The sequence below is a fragment of the Elephantulus edwardii genome, unplaced genomic scaffold (assembly GCF_000299155.1).
Source record: "Elephantulus edwardii isolate Elephantulus edwardi_28Jun2011 unplaced genomic scaffold, EleEdw1.0 scaffold00172, whole genome shotgun sequence".
Lineage (NCBI taxonomy): Eukaryota > Metazoa > Chordata > Mammalia > Macroscelidea > Macroscelididae > Elephantulus > Elephantulus edwardii.
In genome coordinates, this window is record NW_006399922.1 from 1,080,232 (window position 1) to 1,098,623 (window position 18,392).

General features: G+C 40.2%; 1 protein-coding gene and 1 pseudogene across 1 annotated transcript in view; one reads left to right on the forward strand and one right to left on the reverse strand.

The window, feature by feature from the left end:
• LOC102846976 (sodium/potassium/calcium exchanger 3-like) overlaps positions 1–18,392 on the forward strand; it is a 724,594-nt gene that overhangs the window by 237,942 nt on the left and 468,260 nt on the right. The window lies entirely within an intron of this gene.
• LOC102846576 lies at positions 10,247–10,866 on the reverse strand (annotated as a pseudogene).

The window sequence follows — 18,392 nt, forward strand, 5'->3', positions numbered from 1 at the left end:
TGCGAATATACCACAGCTTCTCTACCCACTCGTTTGTTGATGGGCATTTGGGTTGTTTCCAACTCCTTGCTATTGTAAACAAAGCCGCAATAAACATGGGTATGCATATATCTACTTGGGTGCCATTTATGGTCAGTAGCTTTGTTCCATGTCTGGCTTGACTCATGGTTGCAGTTCTTGTTTGCTTCCTTGAAGGCTGACTGCCCGGTAAATTATCTACAGTCTTTTGTGTGCTCTTTTCACACCAGTCAAACCCATACTCTCCATGGTTTCTGGGTGCAATGTTCTGTGAGCTCAGAGGATGCTGTCCTCCTCATGTAGCATTTGTGCTGCTTATTTATCATTGAGTCTTCTCCAGCTCATGATATCTTATGTGATACAGCATGGCCCATCCTGCGCCATATTCATTATGATATACCATATATGATAAGGCTTGGAATAAAAAACTCTGAAAAGCCTGTTTCTCAGGAACACATGTGTGGCTAGAATTTAGAGCACTATTAGAAAGGGTTAAGAAATTCCCTAAGAACACTGAGGCTTTGGAGAACGTTGACTTCTCAGTCGCTGGACCACTTTAGCTGCTTGGCTGTAAGATTTGTTTTCCTTAGTATGATGGAGCTTTCACTATATGACTGGACAGAGCTAGCTTGCAGCATAATTGATACGTGGAATGAGTTCTCTTTTGAGTGAATAGGTATAGCATGGGCAATCCTTAGTCTCTATCTGGGAGCAGAAGATTAGAGACTCCAGACTAGAGTTTTGAGTTCTTATTTTTGTTGTTTATTGTTGCCATAGAGTTAACTCTAACAGATAACATTATTATAACAGAAGTTAACATTGTCCAGTCTTCATGGTTATGGGTATTTTTAGTTCAATGATATGTTTTGAGTCCAGTGTGCATGTTTTTTATGTAGAGACTCATTGTCCAGAGCTATACAGACAGTGTTCTTTTGTGACCCATGGGTCTTCATTGGATAATTTTAGGGAGTAGATCCACCAAGAGTTATGTAGCTGGTATTTGAAATGCTGGCAGCATCATTTCTAACATTCTTTTAGCGTGGTAGTCATGACAATACAGCAAATTGCCCTATGGGTTTTGGTTTAAATTATTGCCTACCCCCAGTTTTATCATTTCTTTCGCATATGATCAAATCAGGACTCCTTTCTCTCCTGCCTTTTTTTGTAAAAATGGAGCTGTACCACAGTTACCAGGGAGTAGATTGAAAAGGCTTTTTTTAAAAAAAATTTTTTTTTCATTTATTATTAATTTCAATAAAAATTTACAGAGACTTTGGATTTCATTGTTTCACTTTTCTCCCCTCCCAACCCTCTGCCCTAGTAGGAAAAGTAGTACTTCAGTACTTGGAAAAGTAAAAGAAAAATTCTTTCATTGTTTTACAATCCTTCCCCCCAGGTCCACTCAACTATGCAGTCTTTGCTCTAGACTCCTGCCATGACAAAAATACCCAATCACATATCCCTTTTAAACAGTTTTCTCCCTCATCTGTTTCAATGCAGTATATATTATTTAACCCATCTTTCTGAGTCTTCCCCCAACCCCGATGTCAGCCCTGTTTTACAACAGTGGCACCATGCAGTATTTGTGGAAAGGTTTTTTTAATGAGCAATATCATAAATATCGAACAGATAAATGCTGAATTTTTCTCAACTACAGAAAGCACAAAATGCTTTCTTAAATGGTTTTCTTTTACCTTTGCCTAATCCTTAAGAATCTCAAAAAGAAGATGTTTTTAAAAATCCAAAATAATGTCCTTCATGTTCGGTTACAATAATCAGCCACCAAACTTTCTTTTCTCTGAAGGATGAGAAGTGTAGACAGAAGTGTGAACTGTGCTGTGGACACAAACAACTCAGCCATTGCTACCCTTCCCATCTCCTCTGTCATCACCATGAAAATAACTGAGGAACAACTTATATCATGCTGTGTATTTTGAACACTATTGACATATGAAAACAACTGTTTGTCTGGTCCAACCTAATGATTCCTGAGAGGGGAATCACGCCCTTAGTTCCCTGATGGATTACCTGAGATGCAGTATACTGCCATGTCCATAATTCTCATGGGACAAAGTGCCACATAAGGAAATCAGGAAGGCATGCCTACCATCTATATTACTAACCTTCTCCCATGTTGAAAGGGTAATCTCTTGAGTCTAGTTAATTCCAAGGATAAGATACATGTTTGTGTGAAAGATGAAGTGAATTGGACTTGGATTCCCTGTCATTTTCCTGTGTTATGAGAGTCCTTGAGGATGCCTTCGAAGGCCTGCTGTCTACTAAATAACATCCTTGCCAGCAGACCACATGTGTGGTCAGTCTAGGAGGCTTGTAAAGCTGCCTACATGGAATTCACAAGTGCAATTACTACATCATTATTTCCAACTGATCCATAGGAGGCAGTGTTGCTGATTACGTGTGTCATGTGGCTTAAAATTATGTCATTCTAAAGCAGTTATGCCACCATAAATCTCTCCTTTTTAATCGAGAGCTTCAGCTGGGAGCCTCTCTGCCCAGTTGAGATAAATGGTGCAGGCCTTGGCCTTGGTCAGTGATTAAAAGAGGTGGAGGGAGGGGGTTTTCCCCTGTTAATCCATGTGCAAAAAGGAGAAGGATGTTGGGGCAGTGGCAAGAGTGACAGGGACTGAGCTCTCTTTGGTTCTTTCTTCCCCATTTTCAATACTGTTAATTTTTGTTCAGTTGAGATTCACCTCTTGCTGGGGTAAAAAGCCATATTTGTAGTCTGCTTCTGGACCTTTGCTGCTACTAATTTTACTTGGCTAAAGACATATTGTGTTCTGAACTCATCAAAGAACAAAAGGAGGATCAATGCAGAAGTGATGGGAAATCAAAGAGGATTTACCCTTGGCTCACTGCTTGGGCAGGTGCAGGCTCCATCCAGATTCAGAGTTCTGTTTTCCAAAGAAAGAAAACACAGGAAGGTGGATTTGGGGAGAGAAGGAGGGAAAGATGTAGGGAAGTGGAAGATATCGGTGTGTATGGAAGACCAAAGGTGGGAAGATGAGAAAGGGAAGGGAAAGGCCACCTTTTCTGTTTATTTGTATGGAAATTGAGAAGTAGAGTTCTGTCCTGGAGGATTTGGGTAGCTGTAGTAGAGAGAATTAATGGAGAAAGTAGTGCATAAAAACCAGTTGGTCCATGTTAGCAGCCGTTTTCCCTTGAGATGCAGTGCCTGAGCTCACATGCACACATACATGTACACACATACACATAGCCCCGACATACATTCACCTGTCTGTACATGTTGTTGTTTTTATTATGTGCAGTTGAGTCACCTGCAACTTACAGTGATCCTATGCACAAAAACTCTTAACCCTGCCCTATCCTGAGTCAATCTCACTGTCTCCAACACACCTACCCTGATTACCCCAGTTACTGTGTCTGACCATCTCTTCCAAAATCTTCCTTTCTTGAGCTGTTCCTCTTCCCTTCTAAGCATGATGTCCTTCTCCAAGAACTGGCTCCTCTTGGCAATGTGCCCAAAGTATGTGAGACAGAGATTCAAAATCCTTGCCTCCAAGGAGCAGCTTGGTTTCACCCTCTCCAGGACAGACTTGTTTGTTCCCTTGGCAGTCATGGTCTATCCAGTACTCATCTCTAGTACCACAACTCACATATTCTAATATACTTTTGCACACTCACATGTGTAAACATGGCTGCACACATAGTAGCACACACAGACACACAATCACTTTCTGCTTAATCCTTCTGTTTTGAAATCTTCATCTTCAAAGTTGTCATTGAAATGGATCCATTGGTAGACTATAAGTGCCCTTTTGCTGTCTGTGTGACTTTAGGCCACCAGCCCAACAGTTGCCTCTACAGGGAACAATGGAGCTCTGGGGTTAGGTAGTGATATGACCATTGAAGGTGCCTGACTGGTTGGCTAGTGAGAAGTTAATGTGTGAACAGGCAATCTGATGAAGACTTTGCTTGTGCAAATGACCCAGTGTGCTCAGCATCATCATGCTGTCCAAGCCTCAAATGAACATAAACCAAGACTTTATTAAACATGCAAAGATTTTGTTTGGGAAATCTCTGGGAGAGATAACAAAAAGGGGGCTGGGCAAATGTGATAGAGTTGGCTCACCACCATGCGATATGACCTCAGCTGAGGGGTAAAAGGTGCATGAAGGCATACTCTGGAAAGGCTGGGAAGGCTAGGGAAGAGTCTTCAAGGCGAACAGGGAACCACTGAGGAGAGTGAGTTGTCCATCGCAGGATGTCCGGGTCTCTAGGGGAAGGCCAGCCATAGTTTTTCCTGTCTTGCTCAGTCTGTGACTGTGAGCAGTCCTCAGCTACAAGCAGTAGTTTCTGAGGCTGCAAATTGCATGGAAGGAAATTGTTCATCTTTCGTTTGTGGTTAAAAAAGTGGTGGGTTTGATACACCAAAGAGGCACAGCCTTTGGATTAGCAGGGAACTGCTTACAAACTAGGCCACCAAAGGGTGACATGTTGTATGTCCATTATCGGTGCTTCCTGATGGTGATGGAAGTCTTAAACATTACGGAAGATCAGGGATAATTTTGGTTTAGAGCCTTTAGAAATCAAGTTTTATTCCTAATTAGTGACTATGAAGTGTATAATCTTTACGTTTTCCAAAGCTGAATATGAGACTAAGAGAATGTCAGGTAATAACCAGTACATGGTGTGAGCAAAGCCCAAGTAGAAAGTCCCCTTTCATCCATTTTACAAAATTCAATTAGTCAATGTGTAATTTCATATTACATATACAGACTGCATTGCTCAAAAAACAATACACATCATCAGATGTTAAAGATCAGTAAAGGCAAGAAAAGTACTTGACTATTTTAAAGTATTTGGTTATTCTCCATGGCCATCTTAAAGTTATTAGACTTTCTCTAACCTCTAAAAGTAATTCAGGCTGTGGTAACTGACCACATGGAGAATTCCCAACTGAAATCTTATTGTGACACTATTTTATACCAAGATCTAGCAGAGCAATAAGTGAGGGGGAAGAAGATGCAGCAATAAAAGGAAAAGGAGCTCTTTAATTGGGAGGTTGACTCTCTTGTTAGGTGCCATTGAATACAACCCATAGTGACCCTGTGAACAACAGACATGAACCCTGCCCTTTCCTGTGCTGTCCTCACATTTCCTAACACACTAGCACCCATAGCAGCAGTCACTGTGTCAGTACATCTGCTTAAGGGTCTTACTTTCTTTTGCCAACCCTCTGCCTTTCAAAGCATGATGCCCCTCTCCGAGAAGAGCCTCTCCTAGCAACATGCTTGATGTCCTTGAGCTTTTTCGTCTTTGCCTCCAAGGAGCATTCTGTCTACAGTTTCTTCAAGAAAGTTTGTTCTTTTGGCAGTCCATGGGATATTCAGTACTCTTCTCCAACCACATTTTAAGGTCACCACTTATTCTTCTGTCATCCTTATTCATTGTCCAGTTCTCAGATGCATAGCAAGTGATCAGAGAAAATCAGACACATCTCACACTGACATCGTTGCTCCTCAATAACCTGGAGAGATCCCTGACTGCAGACTTGTCCAGTGCAGTTTGTCTCCTGGTTTTCTGACTGCTGGTACCAAGGATGCTGATTATGGATCCAAATAAAATGGAATCGTTGATAACCTCAGTCTTTCTCCATCTATCATGTGACTGGGTAAAGAAGAATGTAGTACTTATAATGTGAAAACCTACTTAATTCTCCTCTCTCAACTGTCTGGCGATTGCTCATTTCTTAGTAGCCAGATACATTTTTTAATATTTGTTTACCAAGGCTGTTTATTTAATGCTTTATATTGTGAAAAGTAGAAGTCCCTATGGATGTTTCCTTGAGTAGTGTGGCTATAATTATCTGTATCTTAAATACCTTTATTCTTCATTGTGATCTTAATGGAAGTTTACAGAGAAATTGGTTTTTTGCTCATTCATTCAAGCACATTTTCCTCCCTACCCTCCCTCCATTCTAGCTGTAATGCATATCCTGTTCAGATTGTACGCGAAACCCATAATGGCTAATTGTCCATTCCTTCCAGTTTGACCTTTCCTTCACCTATTTCAGTGCAGTGCTCATTGTCTATTGTTTTCCTGCTCGTCTCACCAGTCCTGTAACCATCCTATTATAACAGTGATCTTATGCATTGGTTGTTGTTGTTGTGTACCACTGAGTTGGAACTGATCCATCGCTGACCCTCTGGCAGGTTTTCAGAGACAGTTAATTGCATGAGGGGAGATTTCCCATCATTCTCCTGTGGAGCAGCTGTTGGACCTGAACCAACTGCCTTAGCAGCTTCTTGTCACTGTTGTTGTTTACTGTCAAATTGGAACTGACCTATAACTGATCCCCTGGCAGGTTTTCAGAGGTAGTTAATTGCATGAGAGGAGATTGAACATCATTCTCTCATGTCTTCTTACCACTACAGCTCCTTTATGTAGTCTTTAGAAGGTTTATTTAAACTAATAGTCTTCTAGGCTGTTCTTAGTTGCTACTGAGTTGACTGTGACTCATAGTGATCTTATGAGCAATAGAACTGAACCTTGCCCTATCTGGCATCATCATCACTCTCTGTCATGTTCAATCCCCAGGAAATGATGGAATACCAATTGACATGTTTCAACAAACAGATGCAGCTCTGAGAATAGTTACTAGCCTATGCCAAGAAATCAGAAAACAATTACTTGGCCAACTTACTGGAAGAGAGCCATATTTGTTTCCATTTTCTTTTTAACCAAAAAAAAAAAAAAAAAAGATCCAGTAAAGTGTGGAAATTATCTTAACATCAAGTCCAAATAAGATAGAGATATTTTATTCAGTGAAAGTAGCTATCTCTTTTAAGAAATTGTCTTCACTCAACACTTACTGAAATATGAGCTTTGCCCATAATGTATCATCTAGGGAATTTCAGTTATATGCAGAGCAATATGGCTCCTATTCTATTAGTAGACTAAGACAGATGACCGCAGTCCTCTTACATAAAACATTTGTAATTTATTTCCAGACTCAGAGCGTTGAAACAGAGTCCAATCATAGAGAGAGCACTCACATAACCTAATAAGCATATGAAATGCAGATCCTTGGAAATTATGCTTGCAGTGATTTTAATGAATGCTCTACAGGGAAAGTGCACCAAGATTTTTCATTTGAATCAGGCATTGACTGAACTTAGGTCATTTTTAAAAATATGCAGAATATTAGATTTTCATCTGCATTCCTTTGATTCTATTATTTTTTCCATTTACAATTTTTAGTGTTTCTATATGGAAAGCAAAGTAAAGGTGAAACAATTTTCTGCTACCAGGAGGCAAGTAGGCCATCAAGTTTAGTGGAGGGAACTTGGTAGAGAGTTTCCTCTTCAAGCAGGAACTTCAGCGGCACATCAGTTTGTGCTCACGGAGCTGCATTCTCTCATAGACACCCATAGCTTGGTGTCCACAAGTCTTGCTAGTCCTGTACAGCGAGGCTCTGGAAGGTCCACAGTGGGCAGTAGGCGACTAAGTAGAAATGAGAGTTGGGGTTTTTTACTTAGGTGCTTAGATTTTTTTAATTAATTTCTTTTTTAAATTTTATATGAATTTATTTAAAAGTTCAAGTACATTATTTTTCACACACGATCCTTCCCATTTCCTTCACCCCTCCACCCATTGAATTGTGCAACCCTAACAACAGCAAATGATGTCTTCAATTAGGCAATAAGCAACATCATGATAGATGGAGAAAAGGTTGAAGTTGTTACCAAGTTGGATCCATAATAAACATAAATTATAATAGCAGTCAAGAAGTCACAAGATGTGCTATATTGAGAAAGTCTCCTGTCAAAGATCTCCCAAAGGGTCCTCTTTGCTAAAGAGCAAAGATTTTAGTTTAAAGACTGAGGTGCACTTGATACAAGCCATAGTCTTTTTAGTTATTTTCTATGGATCTGAAAGTTGCACATTGTATAAAGATGACACAAGGATTACTGCCTTTGAATTGTGGTGCTGAAGAAGAGTACTGAATATCCCATGGGCTGCCAAAAGAACAAACAAGTTTATCTCAGAGGAAAAATACGTAGAGTGTTACTTAAAGGCAAAGATAGTGAAACTGTGTCTCCAAATACTTTGGGCCTGTTGTCAGAAGGGACTAGGACCTTTCTGGGAAAGGTGAAGGTCAGAGAAAGAGAGGAAGACTCCCACCCCCAACAAGATCCACCCCCAACAAGATGGATTGATGCAGTGACAATGGGCTCAAGGACATGGAAGATAATCAGGGTGGCATCAATTAGGGCAAAGTTCATAGCTATTGTTCATAGTGTTGCCATAAAAGTGTCCACTCAGTGGCATCTACTCGATGCCAACGACAATAGCATCTGCTAAAATATCTCTTTTTTAAAAAATTCACACTAGTAAATTTCAGTGATTACACTTTGCTTCAAGCAAATTTACACCTTATAATAACGAATCAAAATTTTAAAAAGTTACAGCAAATGAATGTATTGTCATTTTTTTAATATTTCAGGACAAAGAAAATGTCATGGGACATTTCAGGACAAAGAAAAAAATCAGGGGTTTTTATCTAGTACAAGACACAAAGAAACATTTACTAACATAAAATATTTAGTCTTCAATATTGATTGAAGCTCAACATCAAGAAGACAGAGATTCTCACCACTGGACCAGTTGACAACACCGTGATAAATGGAGAAGAGATTGAGGTTGTTAACAACTATGGGTTATTCAGCTACACAATCAACACTGTTGGCGCTAGCAGTCACGAAATCAAAAGATGAGTTGCACTGAAAAAATCTGCTGTCAGGACCTCTCCAGAGTACTGAAAAGCAACGATAGCAATCTAGAGACTAAAGTGCACCTGATCCAGGCCATGGTGTTTGCAATTGCTTGCTATGCATCAGAGAACTAGACAGTGACTAAGGATGACAGAAGAATTATTTATGCCTTTGAGTTGTGGTGCTGGAGAAGAGTCTTGAACATACCATGGACAGTGAGGAAAACAAATAGGGTCAGTCTTGGAGAGAGTGAAGCTAAATTTCTCCTTGGCTGCTAGGATTTTGAAGCTCCATCTCACGTACTTTGGACACATGGCCAGGAGGGACCAGTCCTTGGAGAAGGTATACCATGCTTGGAAGGGAGGAAGGACAGCACAGGAGAGGAAGACCCTGGATGAGATGGATTGATACAGTAACTGGGTCATTGGGAGTTGGTGTGTTGGAATCAATGAGACTGGCTCAGGACAGGGCAGAGTTCAGAGCTTTTGTACTTAGGGTCACTTTGAGTTGCAGGTGACCCAACAGCAATGGCATATATAACAACAAGAAGATAGAGTGCTTAAAAATACCTGCAAAATTAATTCTTCTGGCATCCATGTAGTTTTGTTCTTTTAACAACAGTTTATAGAGAGGGAGAATGAAGAAAACTTTTTTATTAGAAAGACAACAAAGTATAATTTGGCCCTTACAGAATGGTATCCAATAAATGGAAATGCTTCAGTTTTCAGGTCCTCTCACATGTAGTCTATTTTTTTCTGTTTCAGCTTCTTCGCTCTCTCTGTGTCACTTCAGTACACTCATCTCCTGAGCCCTCCTGTGCACTCTCTCTCTTCTGCATGTGTCTGTGCCTTGACTCGTGGCATCATTTCTTCTGCTGTGCTCATCACTGGGGCTTCGCTGTGTCCATTTCCCAGTCTGCTTATAAATTCCATAAGTTTGACTTTGGCTTCTTCTAGTCCTCTCATCTGGCTTTGGCTTCTACTTTTCCTTTTATTTCTTTCAGACCCTCTCTTGTTTGCGTTGTACTTACAGCTTTTGGAATTTCTGTCAGGATCAGAATGGCTCCATTTGTTAGTCTTCCTGTAATTCTCTTGTTTTAAAAATTTGGGCTGGTCTCTGTCTTTTTCTTTGTTACTTGTGACTACTAGAAAGTTCTTCATCAAGTTTTTGCATCTTACAGTTGTCTTTATCTTGAAGATCATACTGGGAACACTTTCTTTCTTTTCTTCTTATGTGCTTTCTTTTTTCCTTTGTTGTCTATCACTCTCTCTCTCTCTCACTGCTGCTCTCTCAACTCTCACATGAAGAGGAGGAAGAGGCTGAAGAGGAAGATGAGGAGGAAGACGATGACAAGGATGATTTGGTTTTATGTTTTTGTGTTCACTTTTGCTCTTATTTTTCTATTTTCCTATTCTTCTCAAGTTGGTTGAATTTCCTGAGAGGTTTCTGTTATTGTGTGCTTGTTAGTAACTTTAAAACTCAACTTCTGAATCTTCATCACCTTTACTTGCAATCTATTCTTGTGATGGATCATTTGTGGTCAAGTTTCTGCCAGCACATTTTGTTTCAGTGCAAACCCACTGTTTCTCATCTCCTCTGTTAGCTCCGAGGGCTGCATTGATGATCTTGATCCAACAGTAGGAACTGAACTTGCATTGATTCCAGAGAGACCAAAGGACATTCTTGATCTGTATTGACATGGCCCCATTTGTGACATTTAATGCACCTCATATTTCAAACTTGAATACCAAATGGTTGATGTCATCTTTGACATATTTTCATTATGGAACCCCCTTTCTGCCATTCAAATTTGTATTCATTATCTCCTTCTGCTTCTTCTTTCTCTTCTCCTGTCCTTTTGTAGCTCCTGGTGGGTCCTCATATGTGAAGTTAAAGCCATTCTTTACATGTTCATTTCCCATAAGGAGGTTGTTACCATATGATTCTTGTTCTTTGAGGTATTGTCGCATTTATTATTTTTTCTTATCTTATTATATTTTTTGTTCTACCACCCATAAGGTTTTTTTATATTGAATTTGGAGGCAGGATGAAATCTCTTCTTGCACATGAAATTGGTGAAGGATTTCCCCATCTTAGATTTGAGATAGGGAAGACAGAATCTAGATTTGAGAGCAATGTAAACAAAGTTCTAAAATATCTTCTAAATATAATAAAACCTTGGGTTACTGAGAAGGTCAGTGGTTCAACCCTAATCTCAGTGCCACTCAGGCATTCACATTCTTAGGCCATCACATTATCTCCCAGCTCTCAAATCATAGTATCAAACAAGATACTTCTTGTCTGTTCTGCTCAAGAAACCTTCAGTGGTTACTTTTGTCAAAGTAATCATGGTGTTTGGCTGATGCTAGTTAGATAAAAGGGTTTTGACTGTGTTGATCAAGACAAATTGTGGCTAACACTGAGAAGAATGGTAACTCCAGAACACTTGATGGTTTTCATGCAAAACCTATACTTGGACTGGGAAGCAGTCCTCAGAACAGAGGAAGAAAACATGGCATGTTTCAAAATCCCAGAAGAAGTACAGGGATGTATCATCTATCCATATCTTTTTAATCTCTATGTGGAACAGATGATTCAGGATTCTGGAATTTATGAAGAATATAACATCAGGATTGGAGGAAGACTAATCAACAACTACACTGATAAACTCTTGTTCATCAAAACTGAGAAAGCCTTGAAGTGTTTGCTGCAGAAAGTCAAGACTACAGTTTTTTATTTGGATTGCATGTCAACATCAAGAAAACAAAGATTCTCACCACTGGGCCAATTGGCAGCATTATGAAAGATGGAGGAAAATTTGAGGTTGTTAACAATTTCTTTTTCCTTAGTTTCACAATCAGTACTCTTGGCACTAGCGTGGGTGGGCAGCAACATTGAATCTATTGGTCATTGTTATAACTGGGCAAATGTCTTTCATCTGTTCTTTTCTGTGAAATGCTTGTCTGTCAGATACTATTATATATATTTAAAGATTGAGACAGACTAGGAAGAAGGATTGGCCATCCACTTCTGAAATGACAGGGCTTCGAAAACCCTATGTACAGTAGAGCACACTTAGACTATCGCTTGGACTAGCAGACATGGCAATTGAGACTGAGATCTTAGAAACGAAAATACAGAGAAGAAGGAACAGCTGTAAGCAGACACTAGTGATTGGCACTAGCAGTTAGGAAATAAAAAGACTATTTAATTTTGGAAAATCTGTTGTCAGGAACCTCACCAGAATGATAAAGAGCAATGACATCAGTATAGAGACTGAGGTGTACCAGACCATGGTCTTCTCAGTTGTTTGCTATCCATCTAAGAGCTGGACAGTGACTAAGGATGACAGAAGAACAATCAATGTTTTTGAGTTGTGGTGCTGGAGAAGAGTATCGAATATACCATGGAATGCCAAAAGAACAAGCAAATCTGTCCTGGAGAGGGTAGAGCCAGGTTGCTCCTTGGAGGCCAGTATTTTGAAACTCTGTCTCATATATTTGGGCATGCTACCAAGAGTGACTAGTCCTTGAAAAAGAGCATCAAGCTTGGAAGGGTAGAGGGACAGTACAGGAGAGGAAGACTCTAGATGAGATGGACTGACACAGTGAATGTGATAATGGGGGTGGATATGTCAGATACTGTGATATGGGCTCAGCATAGAGCAAAGTACAGCGCTGTTGTTCATAGGGCTGCTATGAGTTGTGGTTGACTTAACAACATATAAGAGCAACAACGGTTGGATTAGTGTGCAAATATTAATGGTTAGGGACATAAGGTCACATTCAGACCATCCTTGGGTCAAATCTGGGCCCCACTATTTAGCAACTTACCATTTTAAAGTCTTTAATCTTATTTATAAAATGTGAGTGACACTCATGCTGACCAGTAGGAATTCTCAAGGATTTCTTGAGTCAAACTGCTCAAAGCCAGTTAATATACTTCTGTACATAGTAAATACTCCATAATTTGATAGTACTTGAGAGAGAGAAAGTATCTTAGGTCATCTTCACCTTTTTAACTCATAAAATACCCACATGCCCCTGGAAGCAGACTTCAGTTGGGAAGCAATGGTTGGTTCTGTGCCTGCTATGGGTGTGATGTTGAACCCTGGCCATTTGCTAGGAATCACCTGGAAGCAGAGCTTGAGATGATGGCTTCAATAACTTACTAGGAAGCTGTTCCATAGGAAACAGAAGTAGAGGAGCAGAAGAACAAGGCAAGGACGGTGACAATGCCAGCCAATAGTAATTGAGCGAGTTCCTCTTTGGGGCCACTGGAGTTCCTTTGGCTCTGGAGACCACCTACAGAACTGGTTAACTGACCCGTAGAGTTGTTTCTCAGCAGAATGTTTCTTCACCACTTCCAGCGTCTCAAGTGTTGAAGACCAACCTCTGTGACCCAAGAGACTGAGCAGCTTGTTTTGGTTTTGAAGAGAAATCAGAGGCAGAAAGATTAAGAGTTGGTGTTCAAGGAGAGGAGCAAACGGGGCGGGGGGGGTTGTGCGGGGAGAAGGGTGCAACAATGAATGAATGGAATTCCAAAATCTCTGTAGATGTTCATTGAAATGAAAAATAAACAAATTAATTTAAAAAAAAAAGAGTTGGTGTTGATACTTCATGTGAGCTCTTTCTCCAGACATGAAAGGTGGCTGCTGTGGTTGAACATGAAATAGAGGGCACAAAGTCCATTGACCTCCCTGCCCTTGGGCTGTACACAGGCTTTGGAGACCCAAGAAGCATCTTTGCAGGAAAATCTGCAGATATTCTGATGGTATCCTAGAAATAAACAGGTACGAAAATGCCTTGGTCTCAGGAGAGAAGATGGGAAAGGTCTGTCTAGGCTGTTCAGCTGAGTGGATGTCAAGATTTGTGATTCTAGTATGAGAATATTCAGTTTTCCCAATGTTATTCATCCTCTTCTTGAGCTTCAGCATCCCTTCCACTGGCTAAAAAACACTGGAGGCAAAGACAAATGAGAATTCTTTACCTGGACACTTAGGTTTGCAAACCTTGGATACATCTTGGGGCTTTTAGGAAAGAGGAAAAATAACTCTTTGTAGAATCTCAGGTGTGAACCTCATTTTCTCACCCTATTCTATGATTAAGAGACTAAACCTTGGCCTTTAAAGAACTGCCAATAGAAGAGAGCATGCGAGAGATATGTGATTCATGATGTAATTCAGTAAAATTTGCCCCCAAAGTGGGAAGAACAGGAAGAAAAATATTTTTTAATTATTAATTTTAATGAAGAAAAACATTTTTAAAATCTGGCGGATGCAGCTTGGTTCAGTGAGAGGATTTGGGGTGGAATTCCAGTGCCCAGTTGGCTCCTCTGCTGCAGGTCCTTGTTTGGTCACGTCCAACACAGGCATGTGTGGCCGCTCAGGCCTTGCTGGATGGTTCGTGGCAGCTGTGGTTTCATCAGTACTTGTGCAGCTGGTCTGTTTATCAGTCGTGTTTCCATAGCCTTCTGAGCAGAGAGTAAGCTCCTTGTCACCTTCATTGCTGATGACAGCTGTGCTTTGTGGTATAGTGAAAGGATCACTTGTTCAAACATGAGTTTTGTCACTTAACTTTGTGTACCCTCATTTTACAAGAAAAAATGGAGGATGCATTTCATGACGTTTACAAATACCACATTTGTAAGACCGTTAAGGTCAGTGAAAGGTTATGTTTTCAGCTGTTGATAAGTAACTTTTGATGGTTCCATATTAACTCATCCCTTTCTAGTCTATTACTTCTTCCCTTTTTTTCATGAATCAGCCAGATGGTCCTTGTCATACACATATTAGATCTTGAAATATGAAAAAGAAATTATGCTCTGTGTTTGCACTCCAGTCCCACTTCTGAGATGTAAAATGGGTGTTCATCTCCAGCAAATAGGAGGAGGATTTTAAAAATTGTGTTTCACTCATGTGCTTTTTGTCACTCTCTCCCTCCACCCACCAAACTATTCACACCCATGATTTCCCCCAATCCCCACCTTCAGCCCCTTCTCCTCCTTGTATATCCATACACATCTCACCGGTTTTCCATCTATTTTTTACATTAATGTTCTTAGATAATATTTGGGGTTTTTTTAGATAATATTCCCGTGTTAAGTATTTTTTAAAATAGCTGCTCTGAGCGCTGAATTCCATCCTGTGAATGTAACACAGTTTCTCAATCCAGTCTTTTGTTGATGGACATTTGGGCTGTTTCTATGTTCTTGCAAGTGAAGAAAGCTGCTGTGAACATCTGTGTACACATTTCCATTTGTATCTCAGTTCTGTTTTCCTTGGGTTATATTCCTAGCAGTAGAATAGTTGGGTCATATGGAATTTCTATGATCAGTTCTTTTGAGGAAATGCCATACTGCCTTTAAGAGCAGTTGTACCCTTTTACAATCCTACCAGCAGTACATGAGAGCTCCAATCTCTCCACATTCTCTCCAACATCTATTTCTTGCTGTCCTATTAAACTTTGCCACTGCTACTACTGGGTTGAGATCGTATCTCATTGTGGTTTTGATTTGCATCTCTCTTATTGCCAGTGATTTTTGAGCATTTCTTCATGAAGTTGTTGGCTATTGGAATGTCTTCCTGTGTGAAAGGTCTTTCCATATCTTTTATCCATTTTGTAATTGCGTTATCAGACTTTGTCTTTGGAGGTTCTGTAGTATTCTGTAAATTTTCATTATGAGATCCTTGTCTATGAGATGTCATTGCCAGACATTTTTTCCCCACTCACTAGGTTTTCTTTTCACCGTATCAGAAAAGGTGTTTGATGCACACAGGGACTTAATTTTTAGTAGGTGCTATTCATTGATGTTATGCTTTTCTGGTTGCCCATTTTTGGCTCTTTTTGCCAGCCTGCTTGTACCATCGGCTAGGCAGAAGAAGAATGTTTTAGTCACAAATACCCTCCCTGGCTTTCTTTGCTTTTCCTGGCATGTCTGTCTGTAAGCATGCTATACAACAGGATATTTTATGTGGCTATTTTCAGGAGTTCAGACCACATCTTACTTACAGCACAAGAATACATTTCAAAAGCAGTCCAGCTCTACTTAGCAAGCATTGCATGTGAGAGATAAGATGCTCGAGGTTAAGCCCACAAATGTAGTAGTTATATTTCAGCCACAGACCAGTATTTTAGAAGCCAAGGGAAGTGATTGTGTGCTTTTTAAAGCACAGGGTTAGAATTTTCCAAGGGGGTTGCTATTTATCAAAGGGTCATATCAAAGCCAATTATCTAACAATCAGGCTCCCAGCACTATTTCTGTCCTAATTGAATTTGCAGAACTCATCAGGGGCAAAGTTTGAGAAATGGAAAGCAGGTGTTTGATGTGGAGACTTGAGGAATTTATGTATGTGCACATATGCATGTGTAACCATGTGGGTAACATGAATGTGCATGTATGTGTTTGGAAAGAAAGGAAAAGAGGAGAGAAGAGTTGTTAAAAAAGAAAGAGAATTCTGGAAAGTTATAGAATGCCCTATAAAGCCTGGGGAAAGATGAAGATGCCCAGTAAGGATGAGAAATAACTAGAAAAAAGTAACTGACTCTCTTGGGAGATTCTGATAGAACTCCATGCCTCCCCTTTTACACAGGGCATCTTTAAGCAGTTGTGGACAGATCTGCTTCACCAACACAGGTGCTCTGGTCTTGGACAGAGAAAAAGTGTATCGGTGTACATAGAAACATGCTTTCCTTGGGAGGTGGATGGGGGTCCTGATCAAGTTCTGGAGTGCCTAAACTTCTTATCTTAAAAAGATTCCAAGTACCCAAAGATGCACAAGGAGTAGGGATGTGACAATAGATGAGGGGGAAGGGGACGCAGGATCCTGGAGTGAAGTTAATAATTCAGTTTCTGTTGAAGCCTTCACATTCTTTCTATTGTCTTCCCATGTACTGTGGCCTGTTGCTGTTAGGTGTCATTGAGTCATAATGGATTTGTAGCTGACTGGTGACTTTTCAGATGCTATAAATCACAGGAGAAGAGATTGTTCATCTTCCTCCTGTGAAGCAGCTGGTCAGTTTAGCCCATGTGCCTTTTGGTGGATAGCACAAGTCTTTACCATTTGGCCACTAAAGGTTAGCTCCCTATACATGTGTTCTGGTTTTGTCATTGCTGTATACCTTTGAGTCAGGACCGACGCATAACTGACCATCCAGTGGGTTTTCAGAGGCTGTACATTGCACTGGAGGACATTGCTCACCTTTCTCCCACAGAGCAACTGATGGATTTGAATTGGATCCCTTTGGATTGGCAAGATGTCTCCTTACTACTAAGTCATCAGAGCTCTGTATATTTTGGACTGCTTGCCCCTTATTTTCTTTCTGAAGGACCCTTGTGCTCTTGAGTGTTCTCCCTCTTCTGAACTGCTTCCTCTCCCCAGGCTGTTTGCATTCCTTACCACTGATAGAAAAGTGGGGACTAGAAAAACAGTCTCAGTGGAGGGCTTTTGGGACCAAGGGTGTTCCTTGACTGCACTGTCTGGTTAAGAAGATTTAAAGTATACCCAAAGGCTTTATTTACTACGAGCATTTGAGCAAAAGATTGCCAACACTGCTGACAGAGCCTTTTTCTCTACTTTACAAGCTGCCTCCAAATTTTAATGAATTATTCCTTGCAGCAATCTGGCAAGTTTAGTAATATTACCATTTCATAGTTGAGGGGGCAGAGATTCTGGGAGATTAAGGAGCTACTCGAAGCCAGTGATTTAGAAGCAGGTCTGATGTAATTGGATATTTTTGAAACCATGATGTGGGAGAGTGTGGCTAGCTCTGCACTCCTCACTGTTGTAAGTAGTTGAACCATCATCAGACCAGAGAGGGGTAAACACAAATGTGCCATCTCCAGTGAGTGAACCTCTGTTCCATAATGGATGGATTTAAAGTTCATTGAGCTATCTTTTGCACTGGTGTTTTGTTTCCTGTTTTGTGATAGAGTTTTTAGGCTGATAAATAGGACAGGGTGGATCATAGAGCAGATTTACAGAATCTGTCATGATATCATTGTTGGCCAGACAATTAGGCATGTATTGTGGTACAGTTGGTATTTTAGCATCTGGTTGAAGAGCTATTAATACTTTAAAATGGTATGTTTGCACTTGATGCCAACAAGTGAAGACATAAAGGGCATAATTATTACCGTTGCAAGAGGTCTGTGGGTTGTACAAGTGGCCACCATGTGTATGAGAACCAAGATTTTGTGGTGTCTCTACAGCTTGGACATCAGTGCCTTGGTTGAATGATTGCATCCTAAGTGTTCTTGTACCTAAATTGTAGCCTGCTACCTCCCTGATAAACCTCATAATTAAAAGTATTGTCTGTGAGTTCTATGCAGCCATTGCAATGAATTCTTGAGTTCACTTCAGAAGTAGGGAGTGCCATAAATGGGATGGTTTGTGTTAAACTTGTTAAAAAGTGTATAGAGGTCACATTTTACCACATAGGATTGTGTTTGTGATTTTGAGATTGCCTTTTCCGTCTCGTTGAAGAATGGGATTGGTATTTGTATTGGGATTGCATTAATTGTGTAAATTGCTTTTGGTAGTATTGCCATTTTCACAACATTGAGTCTTCCTATCCATGAGCAAGGGATATTCTTCCACTTTTCAAGATCTCTTTTTGT